Source organism: Bufo bufo, chromosome 1 (assembly GCF_905171765.1).
Source record: "Bufo bufo chromosome 1, aBufBuf1.1, whole genome shotgun sequence".
NCBI lineage: Eukaryota > Metazoa > Chordata > Amphibia > Anura > Bufonidae > Bufo > Bufo bufo.
The window spans coordinates 347,707,528-347,730,134 of record NC_053389.1 but is presented as its reverse complement, the minus strand read 5'-3'; the positions used below and the strand labels follow the sequence as shown (position 1 = coordinate 347,730,134).

General features: G+C 40.7%; 1 long non-coding RNA gene across 1 annotated transcript; it reads left to right on the top strand.

Moving 5' to 3' along the window:
• Positions 1–4,366: 4,366 nt before the first annotated feature.
• Positions 4,367–22,393, top strand: LOC120987006. Its single transcript, XR_005775875.1, has 4 exons — positions 4,367–4,400; positions 16,098–16,102; positions 20,891–20,897; positions 22,292–22,393. It is a non-coding gene; the product is annotated as an uncharacterized LOC120987006 (long non-coding RNA).
• The last annotated feature ends 214 nt before the right edge of the window (positions 22,394–22,607 follow it).

Genomic DNA, 22,607 nt, shown 5'->3' with positions numbered 1-22,607 from the left:
CACAGTCTCGGTAGTTCTGCCGATCTTCAGGTATGGCCCGCCTCCAAGGAATCTGGAGCGGGTTCACCCTCACAACCTCAGTCCCAACTTTCTTCAATCACCACTTTCGTCCAACATCTGTTTCCATCTTGATGGGTGCGGTTCTCCCATGGACAGATTAATAGGTCTTTACAAGGCAGGTCAGAAGCGGCAATGTCACAGTACCTAAATTCTACTGCGGAGAACACCTCCGCCACACTACACATCCAGCCCTTCCCTTAAGAACTTCACCGTTCCAGGGTTCAAGGTGGCAAATGAATGATGCCTGTCCCTATCGTGACCTAACCTTATCCCCATTCACACAAAATACATGTCACATCCCTCCCAACACCACCAAATTCCATTAAATGTGTGCACCCATAGAGACTCATGCAACCTGGCATATCTCTACACCTCCAAAGACACAGGTAGGTCGCAGACCCCTGTGTCAATGGGAAATGACTATAGGATGCAAATGTGTACAGCCAAATTATAACTCACCGCAATGCGTTGGGCGAGTTTCCCTGGGTATAGGCTGTCACACATTTGTACCTAGAGTGTCTATGGGTACACAATCAACCAACAAACATAATCAATATATATACAATACAATGTGCTATGGGGTTTCAGGGTAGTACATGTTATACGTCCCGAACCCTCATAGGAAACAAAGTGTCCATAAAATATTTGGCTACAGGACAAAGTTGGAGTTATGTCCTGAGCCTCCTCCTCCGGATAGTTCTGTAAAGTTCTGTCTGGTTCTGGTGTATTTGGTCAGTAAGTCCCTTGACCCTCCGATTACGATGACCAGAACCAGAAGAAGTTTCACTGGGTGAAACAAGTGATAAGTTCTTCCACCCGAACGTCTCCCAAGTCTTCCTCCAGAGCCTTAAATAATGCTCCCGCTGGATTGTGGCACAGTCTTCTCTAGAACACCTCTAGGCAGAGGTTGCTTAGTTGCCAAAATCCAGTGGGATCCTCTGGAGCTTCACAACAGTGTCAGGGGGAATAGCTGGTCTCTTCTGTGGCGTCTCCTGGGTTTTTCTTCCACTCCATATAAAATCACACCTATGGCAGAAGAAAATACCAGGCGCTCCCAGGGGAATTTCTCCCCTAACAGTGCAATTAAATGTGAAAATTCCCAGCACCAATACCTTTGACCCATGGGTAGAGAAAGGTATTGGGCTGCCCTTTATCTCACAGGACCCCTCGTTATCCCAACACTGGTGTCTGAACACCCTACCTTCAGAGGATAGCGTCCTCTGCTGCACATCCCTCTGCACCAACAGATAAGGATGGCCGCCCTACTAGGTTAGGATAACTGGAGTTCTGTGGACAAAGCACCATCTTGTTATTGATGGCACCGCAGCCCTGTCCACTCATGTGTACCCAGGCTGACTTCCCCCTGTGATCCCGTCTTGTGGAGGCCCGCAGAACCAATGGCATAGTCATGCCCTGGCTCCCCAGGACCCCACAACACAAGAACACAGTCCACACTCTGCTGCCAAACACTCTGCGTCCAATCCCTATCAGAGCTGTGCTACCTGACCGGACTAGAATTAAGTGCGCAGCACAACATTACACCAATGTTGTCTGTCCGCCCCAGTCCCCAGCGCAACACAGCCCTACCGAAAACCTTGAGCACAACAGCGTTATCTGTATCGATCTGAGACCCTGGCTGCCCAGAATAAAATCACATCATCCTTTGTGTAGGATTTCCCGTGTGAAATTATCTGCTCGTAAGCCTATACGTTCTCGATCCACAGTATAACACTGTTCCACTGCAAGGGGACACAGAATGAAACAGACAGCAGATGGGACTTACACCACTACATAAATCAGCATGGTAGAACACATCCGCAGACAAGGACTACCACCACCAACACCAAGAAAAACTTACCAACAGATAACAAAAACACACAACATGGACATACACAGGGAACAAACGGTGTAACAAATAGTACAGGGGTGTCAAATGTTGCCTAGCCTAGCTTGGCCATTCTGACCCCTCAGCAGCTGGTGATGCTGCGGAGAGGTAACCCCGTTATGGCCAAGCTGACTAGACCCCACTGCCCAATTTGTTACCTGGCTGATACTGTTGGACACATTGCAATTACTTGCACAAGGGCAATTCCTTGCAATGTGTCCTTTGTTCCCACACCTGAAACACGTGACTTGGTTTCCTGTCCTGTGTGTTATGTTCCTATCTGTTTTGCAGTGTGTCGCTATGTGACCTAGGCCTCCACATGCAAAACATCTGTAGTTTGCTCTGCATGGCCCAGGTCCATCTACACTGCAGCCGTGCTCCCTTCTCCTGAATTGTTCCATCCTCAGGGACGCACTCTTCACGACAGTTCTTTTTCCCAAAGTCAGGGGAAAATCTCTGTTAGTCTGGACCGGCTTGACCTGATGATCAGACCGGTCACAGACTACTCTCCCCCCTTGTGGCCCTGCACAGGGCAACGTTTTGGGAGATTCCGACCCTGGCTTTACGGAAAAAGAAAGGGCCGGCACCAACTTGGTGATAACCTGTTGCATGCCAGACATTAGCTGGGACCTTACAGCAACCTCAGCCTTCAATTTGGCTACCGTCACGTCAGTAGAGGCAGTCCGCTCCTTGAAGGCCTTGACCTCAGTATAAGACTGAGTCAACTTAGCCTCAATTTCCTCCTTCTGCCTCTGCAGCTCTACAAACTGTGACTCTATCCTAGCCACCTGCGCATCTCGGTCAACAGTAGACTGCACATTCTCTGCCAGCTGTGCCTGCAATGCCGAAACCTGGTCCGAATTACTAGCACAGCATTGGCAGTGAATGGGCGGAGGAATTGTCTCCGTTGACTGAGACACCAGCGCCACTTCCTTTGGCTTACAGATGCTAGCCTCAAACGTATGAACGAGTTTGGCGAGCATCCGAAGCCGTTTGGTGGCCTTGTTCAAAACCGTCCGTTTGTTAACACATAACTTGTCGTAACTACAAGCCTGTGCCAACAAATCGGACCACAGCATTTCTGCTGACTTGTATGTAGTGGGGAGGATGGGGTTAAATGTGCTGTGTCTGCTCAAGTGTTGCAGTGTGGGGAAGTCAATACTCACCGTTTGATGAGCGTCCATTTTCTCCTTGGGGCCGTATGCCGCTCCCACGAAGATGGATCTCCTTCAGTGACGTGTCCGCTTCTCCCTTGCAATCACTTGAGCGATGCTTGTTGGTGCTGTACTTTCGACGGTGACCGTGTAAAGCAAATACAAAAATATTAGTACACAGATAGATTATAGATTCTCTGCAAAAGATTTTGTTTTATTTCTGGTACTCCAAGGGAAGTATCGCTTCTCCTGTACGAATTATCGGGTACTAGACGCTCAGACACTCTGCTGACCGCGTCTCTCCTGCCCGCTAATTCACAGTATCATCGACCCTCAGCCTTAGGACCAAAAATACACGCAAAATCCACGCAGTGGGCCTGGCTCGCCAATGTAAAGGGGAAATATTCCTCACCAATATTTATGCAAATATCAATAATTAATATTCATAAATAGGAGGAGCCAACTATTGATGACTCCGCCCATTTATACCTTTATATAACAATAATACTTTCGCTATGCTTTACCCTAGTCACTTATGCTAACTGCATGCGCCTTACTAACTAACTATCGCCAATAACTACACGTTACACAGATAGTTACAAATATAACGGTATTTATTAACAATACACTACGAAAAACACTAACAATACAGCACTAGATATACAGTCCTAAACTACACTACACATTCCCATATTCCACCCATAAACTAACTAGACAATTCACACATACAAGTAATTAACAATAATCCACCCGTCTGTACTCACTGTCCCTACGGGGTTAACGGTGGCACTGCAAGGGAGTGCAGGCCACAGACACTATAGATTCAGCACTGCAAGGGTTACTTGCAAGTGAGTGCTGAGGTTTTCCAGGGGTACAGCAGGGATCAGGGACACAGCAGGGAGTGGGGGTTATCAGGGGTACAAATAGGGCCACAGGATCAGGGGTACAACAGGGGAACAGGCTGACAGGGTTAACAAGGGGAACAGGGGACTTAAGGGTTCCACAGGATCAGGGGTACAACCAGGGGAGAGCAGGCACACAGGGAACCAGGGGATGTGATATATGGGAGAGGGTATAGTTGGTGGGATAGGGGTTTGGGAAGGGTTACACAGGAGGGTTCCAGGGGTTATAGGGAGGACCAGGGGTGTAATGAGGTTGCCAGGGGTAACAGGGTTAGGATATCGTTGGTGGGATAGGGGTTAATAGAGGGTGATACTTATGTCGTCCAGGGGGGTCCCGATCCTCACTGCGGCCTTGAGCGCCGATCGCGCTCTCCTAGATGAAGGGGGGGGGGGGGTCCGGTCAGCTGCCACGTGGGAGGCCCTGACTCCCGGAGCGCAGGACGCGCTCCTCTTCCAGGGTGGGGGCCCAGATGAGGACTCCGGAGTGCCGGGGCCACCGGATATTTATCCCCCGGCGGCCCGCACTCCCGCGCCACCAGGGGGTGCGCGCGCGCACCCACACACCACAGTGCAGGACACGTGGGCCGGCGCGGTGACATGACGTCACCGCGCCTGCCCGCGCGCCCCTGCACGCGCGCCGCAGGGCCGCGTGCACTTGATGACAGGCAGGAGATCCTTTGATCTCCCGCCTGTAGCTCTAAGCATTCCTGGACATCGCAATGGTAATTGCGATGCCAGAATGCACATAATAGAGTGAGCGGAGGTATCTCCTCTCTCTCTATTATGCTTAATTATCTCCAGCAGGACTGCAGATAATTAGAACAAAAGGATTAAAATTCTATTGAATTTGAATCCTTTTGAGTTCACCAGAATGACCGGACCTTGTCCGGTCATCCTGGCGCCTTCACCCAGATTACATCAATGTAAATGCTTGCTTGGGGCACATTTACATTGATGCATCTGTGTCCATGTAGGGAGGGGGGGTTTATATGGTATGGGGATATATATGATAAGGGGGCATTATAGAATACAGGGGGCATTATATGATATAGGGGGCACATACATATATAAATTCCCACAGGGGCATGAATGAGCCCCTGGGGAATATCAGAGAGCACAAGCCCCTACAATAGCCTTTACATCATAAGGGGGCACAAGCCCCTACATCATAAGGGGGCACAAGCCCCTACCTCATAAGGGGGCACATATTTCCCACAGGGGCCACCATGAGCCCCTGGGGATCACCATGGGCAGACGTGCGCAGATGCTGGGCACATCTGCGCACATCGTCCCATGATGCTATGTCTAATGTATGCACATATATACCATACATGCCCGCACGTGTTTGCAGGCATGCATGGATATATATGCATACGTCTCAACCGTTCCTCAACAATCCCCAAGTAAATTAGAAAGATCTAAAGGTATATTCAATCTATCAAAGTATACTTTACAACATAACGAGATAGCACTACTAAGTAGAGGTCTTTCGTTCTGCCCTACAGATAAAATAGATCTTTTTGAATTATTTAATTTAAATCAATTCATGAGAAAACTCACCCTAAAGAGACATTTTGCAGGTAAAACCCCCGTACAGCCTATATTGGAAGAACAACCTGAACCCTCTATTGACACCCAGTTGTGTACCCCTATTTATTGCAATCTTAAGGGGAAGTCCACATTCTATCCCATAGAGAGTGGGGGAGCACATATAGAATGCTTTTACAATATAGTGCTAGAAGATTTGAAGACTGCTCTCACTGAACAACAAATAGACAGTAAAAGAGATCTTTCTGTCCCCCAGCCTAAGAACAACTTAAATCCGAATGAACAGAAAGCATTAAAAAGTCTTATGGCCAATAAAGAAATCGTCATAAAGAATGCAGATACAGGGGGAGGGATAGTAATTATGAATTCTGAATACTATCTGACAGAATCCCAAAGAATTTTATCAGACTCTGATTATTATAGACCACTAAACGAAGACCCAACTAAGCCATTCAAGAAATCCCTTTTTGACTTAAAAGACTCAGGGTACTCCATAGGAATCATTGACAAAAAATTGAGATCTGTTTTTAAAAATCTCACATCCATCAATATCCAGGTTTTATTTTTTGCCCAAAATTCATAAGAACCCACCCAGAAGACCGATTATCTCAGGGGTGGGCTGTTTGACCGCCAACCTCTCTGCATATGTAGACAGTTATTTACAGAAATATGTATCCCTACTTCCTTCATATATTAGAGATACATCACATCTTATAGATTCCTTAGAATCTTTCCATTGGGAGGAGAACTATATCTGGGTAACCCTTGATGTTTCCACTTTGTATAGCAATATTCAACATGCTCTAGGGATTTCTGCCCTTTCCCAGACACTACTCCAGGATCCCCGCATGCCAGACCACCAAAAAGAATTTCTCCTGAAAGCAATTAAATTTATACTCCAACATAACTATTTCACATTCAATGAGACATTTTATATTCAAATACAGGGAACAGCAATGGGCAAAAAGTTTGCCCCATCCTACGCGAACCTCTTTATGGGGGTTTTCGAACAGGAATTTGGTTTACTAACACACCCTCAAATTAAGTTCTATCGTCGATTCATCGACGATATCATTTTCGTGTGGCAAGGAGAAAGTAAGGATTTAGTACAATTCAATGAGCTTATTAACTCAAATAACTGGAACCTCTCATTCACCATGGAATATAATTCAGCAGAAGTTGTGTTTCTTGATTTACACCTTAGTATCAGAAACAATAAGATTATCACCAAAACCCACTTCAAGAACGTGGATGCTAACAGTTTTCTTGACTGTAGGAGTTGCCACCATCCTAAATGGAAACGTAACATCCCCTATTAGTCAAATGAAAAGGATCAGGAGGAATTGCACAGATGATCGAACTATGAGGAATCAGGTTAGGGAGCTTAAGGAAAGGTTCAAAGAAAAGGGTTATCCAAAGAAACTTCTAATAGAATCCAGTAAGAGAATATCCCGAATTTCACAGAAGGAGAGTATGAAACCCAAATCCAAATCCCCCACAAAAAATAATGATACTTTTCGAGGTTTAAGTTTGGTAACTCAGTATAATTCCCAACACTCCCTCATTCGGAAGACCCTAACGAAAAATTGGTCTATTTTACTTAAGGATCCCATATTGGGAAAACTAATCCCCCCAACACCTATCCTGATATTTAGAAGGGCAAAAACTTTAAAGAATCTGTTAGCCCCCTCTTGTCCTAAAATAGAAAAGGGTCCCTTTAACTGCATAAAGACAATTGGAAAACTTTCAAAAAAACCTTCGGAGAATTTTATATGTAACATGAGGTGCAAATGTTGCAGTATGATAACAAATGGTAAGAAAGAAGTAATTATCCCCTCCAGTAATGAAGTTTTTAACATCAAACATAGGTTAGACTGTGGGATAACCAACGTCATCTACCTCCTACGCTGCCCTTGTAACCTCCTCTATGTAGGACGCACCATCCAATCTGCACGTGAGAGGATGAATGAACATCGGTTGAATATTGTTAGGAAGATAACAACTCATAGTGTATCTAGGCACTTTGCGATGTTTCATGAGGGAGATCCGTCAGGCCTAACGGTTACATTGCTAGAAAATGACATGAAATCGTATCAATCTCTATGTCGCAAGGAGATGTATTGGATCTTCCGCCTCAACACTGTTTGGTTTCAATGAATAACTTGAATATATAAATTACTGATTATCGTTCTCCTTACCCCTTTATATTTTATAATACAATATTTTAGAATATAATATATTTTATTTCTATTTATTCTATATAGGGCCCTATATAACTCTCAAGATCATTATATATTATTATTAATAATAATAATAATAATAATATTATTATTATTATTATTATTATTAATTATTTTTCCTACTGGTCATAAGTTATACATTTCTTATATTCATTTTACATGTAGCCGTTTATAGCACTCAGAAAGACTCCTTAGTTCCATTTTATTATCGATTTATTTATTTATATATTTATTTATTTAATTATTTATTCTCTGATTGACTATATGGCATCCACTTCTCATATTAGACTAAACCTTGTCCAACTTCTCATATTAGACTAAACCTTGTCCAAAAAAGCCCTTGTGGGCTCGACCCATCACAAACATAAATATGAATATCACTTATGGCTGTCCCAGCTATCCAGCAGTTGCGCTTTGTTCTGCCCAGTGCATCATCATTATGGACAAACCCCCACCGTCAACCATGTGAGTGAATGCGCTCCAGGGTGGAACGCATTCACTTCCTCTACAATATGCGGCCAATCACATGTGAGGATGCTCTCCAGAGTGGAGCGCATCGAACTCTCGTTTATACATCCCCTGGCCGGCAATCCAAGCTATACTTCCGAGAGGCGCACAGAGACCGGAAGTAAAATGGCGGTGCGTTCCACAGTGCAACGCATCGCGAACATTCATCATCCCCTATAAATAGGTTTATGTTATAAATGCAAAAGGTAGTTACACTGCAACAAGATATCCATCTATCTATATATATATAGGGCAGATATTATAGAAAAATAATAGACAAAAATATGATTCACTTAAACCTATCCAAACAGGAAGTAGGAGGGTCCCCACGTTCCCCACATCCTCCAGCTGAAAAACACGTGCAAACAAGAAGGATACCAATAAATACCCCACCAAAAGAGCACACTTAAAGGACTCTAGACTGGTCTTATCATCCTTTTAAGCACACACTCCTGAAGGTACAGATCTATTTTACTTTTTAATATATTCTAAATGTTTGTAAAAAGTATTTTAGAAGCTTCCGTAAAGTACATATCAACTTATAGATTGCTAATGGAGTGAAGTATTGCATGGTCTTGGGTAAATATCTAGAGGCCCATTATCTAACCGTGTAGTATTTGATAAAGCATTGGTATTGTTTTTTCTCTATGTCATTTAATCTATTCATTTATATTATAAAAAAAATTATTTTATTTTATTTATATTATATATTTATACCTTTATGTGTGTATATATATATATATATATATATATATATACATCTCCTACTAGTGCTTTACTATAATCATATTTTATTGATTTTATTGATCTTATGCTTGTATGTATTATTAGTAAGCTCTATATTGTATATGCATTTTTATTTTTATTTTCTTTGTGTCTAATTACATTAATGAAGGTTCTGGGGCGAATTATTTTTATATGCGTGTGTTTATATATGTGTATATATACACTCACCTAAAGAATTATTAGGAACACCTGTTCTATTTCTCATTAATGCAATTATCTAGTCAACCAATCACATGGCAGTTGCTTCAATGCATTTAGGGGTGTGGTCCTGGTCAAGACAATCTCCTGAACTCCAAACTGAATGTCAGAATGGGAAAGAAAGGTGATTTAAGCAATTTTGAGCGTGGCATGGTTGTTGGTGCCAGACGGGCCGGTCTGAGTATTTCACAATCTGCTCAGTTACTGGGATTTTCACGCACAACCATTTCTAGGGTTTACAAAGAATGGTGTGAAAAGGGAAAAACATCCAGTATGCGGCAGTCCTGTGGGCAAAAATGCCTTTTGGATGCTAGAGGTCAGAGGAGAATGGGCCGACTGATTCAAGCTGATAGAAGAGCAACGTTGACTGAAATAACCACTCGTTACAACCGAGGTATGCAGCAAAGCATTTGTGAAGCCACAACACGCACAACCTTGAGGCGGATGGGCTACAACAGCAGAAGACCCCACTGGGTACCACTCATCTCCACTACAAATAGGAAAAAGAGACTACAATTTGCACGAGCTCACCAAAATTGGACTGTTGAAGACTGGAAAAATGTTGCCTGGTCTGATGAGTCTCGATTTCTGTTGAGACATTCAAATGGTAGAGTCCGAATTTGGCGTAAACAGAATGAGAACATGTATCCATCCTCTGATGGCTACTTCCAGCAGGATAATGCACCATGTCACAAAGCTCGAATCATTTTAAATTGGTTTCTTGAACATGACAATGAGTTCACTGTACTAAAATGGCCCCCACAGTCACCAGATCTCAACCCAATAGAGCATCTATGGGATGTGGTGGAATGGGAGCTTCGTGCCCTGGATGTGCATCCCTCAAATCTCCATCAACTGCAAGATGCTATCCTATCAATATGGGCCAACATTTCTATAGAATGCTATCAGCACCTTGTTGAATCAATGCCACGTAGAATTAAGGCAGTTCTGAAGGCAAAAGGAGGTTCAACACCGTATTAGTATGGTGTTCCTAATAATTCTTTAGGTGAGTGTATATATATATATATTTACAAACATTAATTTAGAGAAAAAAAATTTAAATATGTTTTTATTTAATAACAATTTAGAAATTATAAATATCTAAATATCCTGTAAATGTATATTGACGCTGGTAGGGGGAACTTTTGGATGTCACTGATATGGTGGTGCTGTGGATATCAGTGGTAGGGGGAACAATTGGATGTCATTGATATGGGTCCCTGTCTATGACACTGGTAGGGGGAACATTTGGATGTCACTCTTATGGTGGTCCTGTCTATGACGCTGGTAGGGGGAACATTTGGATGTCACTCTTATGGTGGTGCTGTGGATATCACTGGTAGGGGGGATATTTGGATTTCACTGATATGGTGGCCCTGTCGATGACGCTGGTAGTAGAAACATTTGGATGTCACTGATATGGTGGTGCTGTGGAAATCACTGGTAGGGGGAACATTTGGATGTCTCTGTTATGGTATCCCTGTCTATGATGCTGGTAGGGCGAACTTTTGGATGTCGCTCTTATGGTGGCCTTGTCTATGATGCTGGTATGGGTAACAATTGGATGTCACTGAAATGGTGGCCCTGTCTATCACTCTGGTAGGCGGAACATTTGGATGTCACTCTGATGGTGGTCCTGTAGATGACGCTGGTAGGGGTAACATTTGGATGTCACTGATATGGTGGTGCTGTGGATATCACTGGTAGGGGGAACAATTTGATGTCTCTGTTATGGTGGACCTGTCTATGATGCTGGTAGGGGGAACTTTTGTATGTCACTCTTATAGTGGTGCTGTGGATATCACTGGTAGGGGGAACATTTGAATGTCTCTGTTATGGTGTCCCTGTCTATGACGCTGGTATGAGAAACAATTGGATGTCACTGATATGGTGGCCCTGTCTATGACACTGGTAGGGGGAACATTTGGATGTCACTCTTATGGTAGTGCTGTGGATATCACTGGTAGGGGGAACATTTGGATGTCTCTGTTATGGTGGCCCTGTCTATGACGCTGGTATGGGGAACAATTGGATGTCACTGATATGGTGGCCCTGTCTATGAAGCTGGTAGGGGGAACATTTGTATGTCACTGATATGGTGGTGTTGTGGATATCACTGGTAGGGGGAACAATTTGATGTCTCTGTTATGGTGGACCTGTCTATGACGCTGGTAGGGGGAACTTTTGGATGTCACTACTATGGTGGTGCTGTGGATATCACTGGTAGGGGGAAATTTGGATGTCTCTGTTACGGTGTCCCTGTCTATTACGCTGGTATGGGGAACAATTGAATGTCACTGATTTGGTGACCCTGTCTATGACGCTGGTAGGGGGAACTTTGGATGTCACTGATATGGTGGTGCTGTGGATATCACTGGTAGGGGGAACAATTTGATGTCTCTGTTATGGTGGCCCTGTCTATGACGCTGGTTGGGGGAACATTTGGATGTCACTGATAAGTTGGCGCTGTAGATATAACTGTTAGTGGGAAAAATTTTATGTCACTATTATTGTGGTTGTGGAGAGGACACTGGTATTCGGAACATTTTAATGACACTATTAGGCAGACACTGTGGATCACACTGCTAGGGCGATTTAGATGTCTCAGTTTACGGTATGTCAAGACTGAGGAGATCTGTTGCAAAAGCTAATGAGATCAACTAACCATTATGTGCTACTAAAATGTTTTATTAAATTTGGCTCTGACATAAAAAAAATTAAAAAACAGAATGAAAAGCTTATAGTTCTCAAAATTTTCTTTCATTCTTGAGTCTACTTCATGCCTTTTGCCACCAATAGCATATGGTGTATTTCAAATAGTCAGTAATGCAAAATCTTTAATTTTAATCATTCTTTTAATGATAATTTATAAAAAATAAAAAAAACTATTATTTTAGCTAACATAGATATTCGTATTGTGAAATATTTATTTGCATTTTAAAGTTTTTGGAAGTAACATTATCGAAAAATTTTGCCATGGTAAGTATTATAAAAAAATTTTTTAATCTGAAACTATGAATCGAATATAACTGTTTTTACATATCATGGAACACTATAAATTTATACTTTTTTTTCCTTTTGCTAGGATACAAAAGGAAGTAATGATAATAACATTGAACAAATGGTTGGTGAGATTGCGGTACAAATATCAAATAGTACACTGGTGAGTTTACACTTTATGATAACATATTGTAATCTTTTAAATTAAATGCCGGAGCTCCACTAACACCAGTAATCATATGTAAATTGTGTATAAACAATATCTAAATTATGTATAATCCATATGTAAATTGTAATCAAGTTAGCGAAATACAATACTCACTATGCAAATCTGGGACTTGCACGCACTGCAGCATGGACGGTCAATCAATTTGTCACGGCGCATGCTCCTTCTGCTTCATTAATAAAGTGGTAGGAGCATGCGCGTGATAAAGAGATTGATCGGCCAGCCTGCAGTGCCTGCTAGTACTGGATTTTCTTAGTGATTAGTGTATTGCGTTAATTTAACTACACTTTGCATATTTATTGGCCAAACTTTACATATGGATTGTACACACTGTACATAAGAATACTCTTCTGAGCGTGTCACGGTGTAATAGAGTAGAGTCAATGCACTGTGCCTCATTGCGATTTCTTAAACAGTTGCCAGCCTCCTACTTTACTGGGGTCACTATTTACACAGTAACACTATTAAGTGGGCGATCTGTGGATGCCACTATAGCATAAGATGATATATGTGTCATCTATAGATCACAAACTGAAGACTTTAAACCACAGATCCCACCCATTACAGTGCCTTCAACAGATGCCCCCAATAACAGTGGCATCCACACATCACTCATTACAGTCCCTTCCACATATGTCACCAATAACAATTCCATCCATAGATCAACACTAAAATATTACAAACCCCAAATCACGATAAAAGTGTCATCCACAGACCACCTAATTAAGTGTCAACCACCTAATTAAGCGTAATCTACAGATTCTGTCCATAATATTATCATCAACAGATGCTCCATAATATTGTCATCCATAGACCAGCTCTATTTAAAAAAACTACACACCAAACATTTAGTTTCCAAATTTTTTATATCTATATTTTATTCAAAAAAATCCTTGTTGTTTCTTATTTGAAGGTGCGTCTTATTGTACAAAAAAATAAAGTATATATCATTAAGGCATATTTAAGAGTCAGACTAGTGAAAATATAAACAAAGGGCTCATTTATATGCTTCCCACAATTGTTTAACTAAAGCTGTATTGATAGTTTCATTATTTATTTGTCAATTGAAGAAGTACAATGATGCCCTTATCATGATAGCCAACGCTAGTTGTCTCGCTATGACATATTAAGAAAATATTAAAGATTATATTTTTATGTCACATTGTTGATATTTTAAATAAATTGTCAAAAAAAGGCATTCTACAATCGTGATTAAGCTTTATCTTCATGGATAATGCTGTGCTCTTATATGAGTCTATAACACAAGAACTATTTAGAACTGAGTACATAATCCCCGATATGAACTTGTATGAGTGATAAAAATCTCTAAATAGATGACATGTTAAATTGAATTAACATGACAATGTTGTAAATTATAATTTTATTTTTTCGTTTTAAGGAATCTCCAGTTGACGATAATCCTGAAGAAGTGTTTATCACCATCAGCAGTGGGCAAAATTCTGAAATTAGGATTTCAAGCAACTATGAAATCATACAGTGCATTGTAGAAGAAGAAGGAGACAGTGTATATAACTGTTTGACAATAACATTAAAACTCAAATTCAAAATCAGCTGTTATACTATACATAAAGGGCATATTTCTGCATTAATGGAGCGATTCCAATGCCTGATCCGTTACATTTGCTCATTGTGGATAAACATTGTTGGATTGGTAATACACCGTACGGGGAAATAAAATGCTTGCTAAGTTCCACCAACCAGGTTCCCGCAGTAAATTTAAAAAAATGTATTTTATAAAATGCAATTGAGACTCTAGATGCAGGTGTGGTGGTGTTGGTAATGCAACTTTGAATTGTGTTATTTAACCAATGTACTCGATGGGCTAAAGTTGATTGACGCTGTTTAGTTTTATGCATCGGGCCATACATGGAGGAATGCTCAACGTCTGCCGGCTTACTTTAAAAAGTATACATCCAAATAATGAACCGTAATGCTCAGTCTCGAGTTTTACATGTCTGGAGTAGACAAACGATGCTTTGCACTGTCAATCAACTATTGCCAGTCTGTGTCAGAGGTGGGAAAACATAGTTTATAGCGCCAGAAGAAATATTTGTAAACCAAACTATGCACACAGAGGTTCGTTTGCATTATACAGTATAAAAGTTATTTTTTTCCTAATTATGGTGGCAAGCAGAATGATTTTAATATTATAGTTGTAAACAGCTGAAATTATAACATCTATAGTCACCCTGCTTAAAGGAAACCTGTCACCAGGATTTTGTGCATAGAGCTGGGGACATGGGCTCATCTCCAGACACAGGACTCATATCAGGTCATTTGCATATTGATCAAAAAGGTTTTTTAACACAATAAAAGAGCAGAGAGCTGTGGGGACTGGGTATTGCAGATGTGCTTGCGGCCATCTAGCAGCCCATGTCCCCAGCTCTATGCACAAAATCCTGGTGACAGGTTCCCTTTAAAACCAAATATTTTTGTTGCCTAAAACCCATAAAGTTCACAGTTCGCAACTGCAGTGGAAGACATATGTGTTGATACGTTAATAGTATGAGTTTACATTAGAAAGATAAATTAAATCTTCTTGAATATATGCCACTAATCATGTTATATCAAGGTTGTTCTTGCTGTTAAACATAGAGTATCTGTGTTCTCTGATACTGTGGTACACTCTGCTGTTTTACAATTTTGAATTTTATTTCCTTAGTCTGGTAGTGAAAAACTCATCACATTTTGTCCTGTCACTCAGCGTGCATAGGGAACGGCAGTCGGAGAGAGAACATAGCCACTATCGATCCCCAAAAATAATTTATATACATTTAAAAAAAAATTACAGCAATTCCAGTACCTTTTCAGGATAATCCATTAAGATCTGAGAATTTAAATTACATCGTTTTTCAAGAAACCGAAGAGTAAAACAAAATAGGTAGTGCGTATTGGTATGAGTGTAGGAACTGCATTCCAATGACAACCAATATAGAGTGAGTGTGTTGCAAAGAAATTGCAAATGCAGATCCATTCTTGGAAGGTCTTAATTGCATAACTGAGCATGAATTCTTTTATGTATATTGTAAAAGAGTAGAGACTGTTACTATAAATTTAAGATCTTAGGGAATCGGTCAAGAAGAACCACCTGGAAAGGATTTGAACAGGTACATTTTTTGTTTTCAAATTGTTAATTTTATTTTTTCTTTAATTTTATTGTTATAATTGTAATTTTGTTTATACCTTTTAGATTTCGAAGAAAAACTGCCTACAGATATTTTACCGGCTGGATTCATGGATACCTTGGTGCTGGAAATCGACGACCTATTCCTTCATGTGCAGTCAACAGTGTACAAAATTAATTTCCAGATCCTGATTTACTGTATCTTGGATATAAACCTCGGAGAGAACATGCAGCTGAATTTATAAATTTTGAGTAAATCTAAACCAATTTAGCTACATTTCTAAAATTTGGATTTCTTATTGTTGTTAAGTTATATATATATAAAATATATATATATTTATTTATTTTAAAATATAAATATTTAGAAAAAACGATTCCTATAAAAAATAAATAAAGTACTGCTATTTAATAAGTTACCCAAAAAATTATTATATAGGACAATAAAGTTCAAGTTTTATTTTTAAAGTGTTCTATATTATTTTAATGACATGTATTATCTAATTAGAAAAAATGAAACTGTATTAGATTTACAAGTCAAGCTGAAGACATCTGTGAGGTTAACTTGTTCAGATGTGCTGTTCTTGAAGGAAAAACAGATCTATTTATATTTTAAATTTAAACAATTGGTGCAACGGTGTAATTGCTCTTACAACAATAGTTCTTAATTGTAAACAAAATGATAATTAATATAAACTTTTTTTGCAATATCCAGTTTATGTACAATTAGTTTGGACTACTACATAAACAGCATCGCCATTACAATTGCAATGTTTGATCAAATCATGAAACTCCATTTGGAACTACTAACGCTATGTGTGCATTAGGTGCTAACTACAGGTAGAAAACTGAGGAATGGTTAACTGAAATACAGTAAATAATAATGGTTATGTTGCTATAGAATGAATACAATCTTCATTTTGCCATTATACACCATCTTTAGTCTGCGATTAACGCTCAAAAACAAATTGCTAAAAGTGTATAGTAGTTTATTCAACTCGTACTGTATGTTAACGGATCACTGAACGCGCAGTTCAATTTATATAAACATATAGTATACTGTTTTATTTAATATAAACGATAAATGTAGATTTAAAAATGTGGCCTTGTAAAACTTAGGTGTCGGGTGTCAAAAATGCTGTTTGGTAGCCATATCCTGACAGGCAGATTCATGCTTCTCCCGCACATCACGGCTTTTCGATTATAATAGTAATATGCTTCCACCTAGCTACAATAATATGAGAGATTGCTGTTTGTGGAAATTTTATTTAAATATTTTTTTAGATAGCTAAAAAATGAAACATACAAAAATAAGATTAGAAAGTTTGTCGCGGTCACTGTCTGTATATAGTATTTATATTACAATATAAAAAAACTAAAGTTTATGATCGGTTATTTCAATTACAAATTTATTTTAAACATTTTGAAATTAACTTTTATATTATTAAACATAATGTTAAATGTAACAACAATAGAATAATTAATAAATAATATACAAGTGAAAGGGTATCTGTCAGTGGAATAATCGTTATTTAGCTGATTAACATTAGTGATGTGCTAATGACAGCAGTACGTAACAGTATGGTATAATACTCCCTTCAATGCTGCGGTTCTCTTAAAAAAGAAAAATACTTTTATCATATGCTAATAAAGCCTCTAGGTGCTAGGATAGCGTTGCAGCCGCACCTAGAACCTCGGTCTACTCTCCTATTAGGAAAGCCAACTTACACTTGATTGACGTCCTTCTTCTCGGCATCGTCATCCTAATCAAGTGCTTGCACCGTCCTGTTTAGTATTCGGTGCAGGCACAGTGATTGAAAGACACTAGGTTGCTGCCAGGCAGGCCTGGTGGAGATGCCTGTGAGGTAATCGTTGCAGGTGCATTGAGGAAGCTGGCATTAGACGAGCGTCCTTCACTCAATGCGCCTGCACCGAATACTGATCGGGACGACGCATGCGTGGGATAATGATGACGGAGAACAAGGATGTCAAGCTATGGACATGGGCGTTGAAAAATGCAAGTAGAACAAGCCTCTAGGTGCTGAATCAATGCCCTCATAGCACAAAGAGGCTTAAATAGCATATTTTAAATATTAATATTTTAAGAGAACTGCGGCAGGCAGAAAGCACAGTGTTATGTACTGCTGACATTAGCAAATCGCTAATGTTAGTCATTTACATAACAAATTCTTTCAATGACAGAAACCCTTTAATGACAAAACTGCCTTTTTTGAACAATATATGTAAAATATACATAAAGAGTGATTTTAAATATAGATTTGAGTACAATCAAATTATATTAATTTAATTTGAAATAGACAATTTTTGTTGAAATCACAAATTTGTTTCTTGTCTGCCATTGCCCTGCATCGAAACAGAGTTAACTGTTGTTTTTTTTATGTCTTCTTTACATGGGCGCTCTGCATTCAAAATATTTGGCGGTAAAGTTGGTGCTCGAGACAACCAATCACTCTTTATTTCTTCTTTCACAAGTCCTAATAACATGAATTTGTATATTTTCAAGGTAGTCTACGTTTGCTTTCTCGTACACGTTACGAACAATCCACCTCCCCTTTACTTTAGCAATTTTTAAAGTAATGCGAACAGTTCCCTGTGGCTCAGTATTTTTTTTGGGCCACTTGGACAACTGCTCTTTCACGACCAATGTTATTATTGTGGGTCAGTAACATAGTAATATAGTACATAAGGCCGAAAAAAGACATTTGTCCATACAGTTCGGCCTGTTATCCTGCAAGTTGATCCAGAGGAAGGCAAAAAAAAAACTGTGAGGTAGAAGTCAATTTTCCCCACTTTAGGGGAATAAAAAATTCCTTCCCGACTCCAATCAGGCAATCAGAATAACTCCCTGGATCAACGACCCCTCTGTAGTAGCTATAGCCTGTAATATTATTACTATGCTCCAGAAATACATCCAGGCCCCTCTTGAATTCCTTTATTGTACTCACCATCACCACCTCCTCAGGCAGAGAGTTCCATAGTCTCACTGCTCTTACCGTAAAGAATCCTTTTCTATGTTTGTGTACAAACCTTCTTTCCTCCAGACGCAGAGGATGTCCCCTCATCATAGTCACAGTCCTGGGGATAAATAGATGATGGGATAGATCTCTGTACTGACCCCTGATATATTTATACATATTAATTAGATCTCCCCTCAGTCGTCTTTTTTCTAAAGTGAATAACCCTAATTTTGATAATCTTTCAGGGTACTGTAGTTGCCCCATTCCAGTTATTACTTTAGTTGCCCTCCTCTGGACCATCTCCAGCTCTGCTATGTCTGCCTTGTTTACAGGAGCCCAGAACTGTACACAGTACTCCATGTGTGGTCTGACTAGCGATTTGTAAAGAGGTAGGACTATGTTCTTATCACGGGCATCTATGCCCCTTCTGATGCAACCCATTATCTTATTGACCTTGGCAGCAGCTGCCTGACATTGGTTTTTGCAGCTTAGTTTGCTGTTTATTAAAATTCCTAGATCCTTTTCCATGTCAGTGTTACCGAGTGTTTTACCATTTAGTGTGTACGGGTGACTTGCATTATTCCTTCCCATGAGCATAACTTTACATTTGTCAGTGTTAAACCTCATCTGCCACTTATCTGCCAAAGCCTCCAATCTATCCAGATCCCTCTGTAGTAGTATACTGTCATATTCAGTGTAAATTACTTTACACAGTTTAGTGTCATCTGCGAAAATTGATACTTTACTATGCAAGCCTTCTACAAGATCATTAATAATTATATTGAAGAAAATAGGGCCCAATACTGACCCCTGAGGTACCCCACTAGTGACAGTGACCCAATCTGAGTATGTACCATTAATAACCACCCTCTGTTTTCTATCATTGAGCCAGTTACTTACCCAGATACAGATGTTTTCTCCCAGTCCGAGCATTCTCATTTTATATACTAACCTTTTATGTGGTACAGTGTCAAATGCTTTGGAGAAGTCCAGATATACTACATCCATTGATTCGCCGCTGTCAAGTCTAGAACTTACCTTCTCATAGAAACTGATTAAATTAGTTTGGCATGACTGATCCCTCACGAAGCCATGCTGATATGGCGTTATTTGCTTATTTCCCTTGAGATGCTCTAAGATAGCATCTCTCAGAAAACCTTCAAACAGTTTACCCACAACAGATGTTAAACTTACCGGCCTATAGTTTCCAGGCTCTGTTTTTGGACCCTTTTTGAATATTGGCACCACATTTGCCATGCGCCAATCCTGTGGGACATTCCCTGTCAGTATAGAGTCCGCAAATATCAGAAATAAGGGTCTGGCTATGACATTACATGTTTCCCTTAGGATACGGGGGTGTATGCTATCCGGTCCTGGCGATTTGTCTATTTTAATCTTTTTAAGTCGCTAATGTACTTCTTCCTGGGTCAGACAGGACACTTTTAATGGGGAATTTATTTTTACATTCTGCATGTCATCTGACAGTTTATTTTCCTCAGTGAATACATTGGAGAAAAAAATATTTAACAGCTTTGCTTTCTTCTCGTCGCTCTCTGCGACTCCCCCCTCATTACTCTTTAAAGGGCTGACACCTTCAGATTTATACTTTTTAACATTTATATAATTGAAGAACATTTTAGGGTTAGTTTTACTCTCTTTGGCAATAAATCTCTCGGTCTCTAGTTTGGCCGCTTTTATTTGTTTTTTACATGTTCTATTTTCTTCCTTATAGTTTTTCAGTGCTTCTGTGTTACCCTCCTGTTTTAGTGATTTATATGCTTTCTTTTTGTCATTTATTGCTTTCTTTACAGTTCTATTTATCCACATTGGTTTCTTTTTGTTCCTTAACCTTTTATTCCCACACGGTATGTACCTCTCACAATGAGATTTTAGGATGTTTTTAAAGATATCCCATTTTGTGGCTGTATTTTTTTTTTGAGGACTTTGTCCCAGTTAGTTAGGCCTATGGCCTCTCTTAGTTGGCTAAATTTTGCTTTTTTGAAGTTTGGTATTTTTGTTCCTCCCTGTAGAAACGCTCTTTTGAACGGTATATGGAAGGTTATTACTTTATGGTCACTATTTCCCAGGTGTCCTCCAACCTGCCCGTCTGTTGTTCTGTCAGGCCTATTGGTTAATACTAAGTCCAGTATGGCCGTCCCTCTAGTATACTGTTCGGCCAGTTTTGTCCGCGCTTCCATTCCATCAATTCCGAAGTGAATCCGCTTACTGCGGTATTTTAGAGCGAGGCTATGGAAATTTTCAAGCTCTCCGGTGTGGCAGTTATGTGCCAGATGAGGCAAACCATTTAACATCTACTTGCTGTTGACTATTTCTTCTAGCTTGGTGTAAGGTGGAGTTCCAATTTTTAACCAAAGTACTTCTTGATCCATGTCTTCGATTGGTTGGTGTGTGCATGCAGAGTACAATTCACCATCCTATGTGTGTTTGTTTTTTATGTGATGTAGTAGAGAAAGCCATTTCTCTTTCAGTAGTTGTTAAGGGGGGAATATTAGTCACCAATATTTATGCAAATATCGATAATTAATATTCATAAATGGGAGGAACCGTCTATTGATGACTCCGCCCATTTATACCTTTGTAAACATAAAACACTACTGATTACCTCTGATTGCATATACACTACACTGAACTACACTACGTGCGACTTACTATCACTATACTACGGCGGCGACTAGTAAAAACACCATACACTGTATTATGAACAATAAGGAATATTTATTACACAATACAATTTATACAAGTCTAACAATATGCTATATCTATATATATTCATAGATCAATGGATATGAATATATATACATACAGAAGTACACACCGCAGTATAGAAATGGTACCACAATAAACACAATACAAACCTAACTACACTACACAGCTCAATCCCAAATTCCACCCCACACACTATCTATACAATACAATAATACATTCGCATACACACAAATATCAGTAACAACCCCACCCGTCTGTACTCACTGTCCCTACAGGGTAACAAGAGGGTTAATTACACAATATTGTTTGCAGAGCAGAGGCATGCTCTACAGAGACACCCAAGGCAGGGAACCAGGGTAACCACCAGGGGTTAATCAGGGCCACCAGGGTAAAGGGGTTAATGCAGGCAGGACAGGGGAACAGGGCACAGACATCAGGGGTACAAAGTGTCCGGGGACCAGGGGAGAGATACCAGGGGTAATGCCTGGCAGGGAAAGGGTTAATCAGGGGAGAGTAAGGGAACAGGGCACTGAAGGGGTTAACAGGGGACTGCTGGGGATGTTGGGACAACATGGGACAGGCAGTGTAGGGGTTACTGCTGGAGGTCTGCCAGGGTCTCAGCAGGGGTTAATGTGGCATAACAGGGGTACAGGGCATCAGGGGTTAGGGAGGAAGCAGGACAGGGGAAATCGATACTTAGCCAGCAGCTGCTCCGTCCTTCTGCTTTCCTCCTCTGGGCTCAACTGCTCTGGGCTCAACTGCTCTGGGCTCTCCAACTCTCTTCTCTTGTTCCGGGTGCAGGGCTCAGTGTGCCTGCGCTCTCTCTCTGGCTGGTCATTTCTTCAGAGCGCAGCACATCGCTGCCTGCGCTCTCCTGTCTGGAGGGGTCCCGTTCTGAGCACAGGATCCGCTCATCTTCAGGGGGGGGGATCTGCCAGAGCGCAGTGCTGCTGGGGTATTTAAACCCTGCAGCGCTCGCGCCCGTTTTGCCGCCCTGCGCCAGCCCGCTCTCCCAGGCAGGGGATCCTTTGATCCTCCCGCCTGTGGAGATATCGCACATCTCTGGCACTGTAATTACAGCGCCGGAGGTGAGCGGCACAGAGGGGCATGGGAACTCTGTTCCCATGTCCCTGTTAGGCATACCATCTCCAGCGCTGCCGGAGATGGTGACAAAGGGCAGAGGATCTTTTTGATCCTCTGTCCTTTGTAGAGGCCGACGCTGGACATAATTGTCCAACTGTCGGTCTCCTCCAC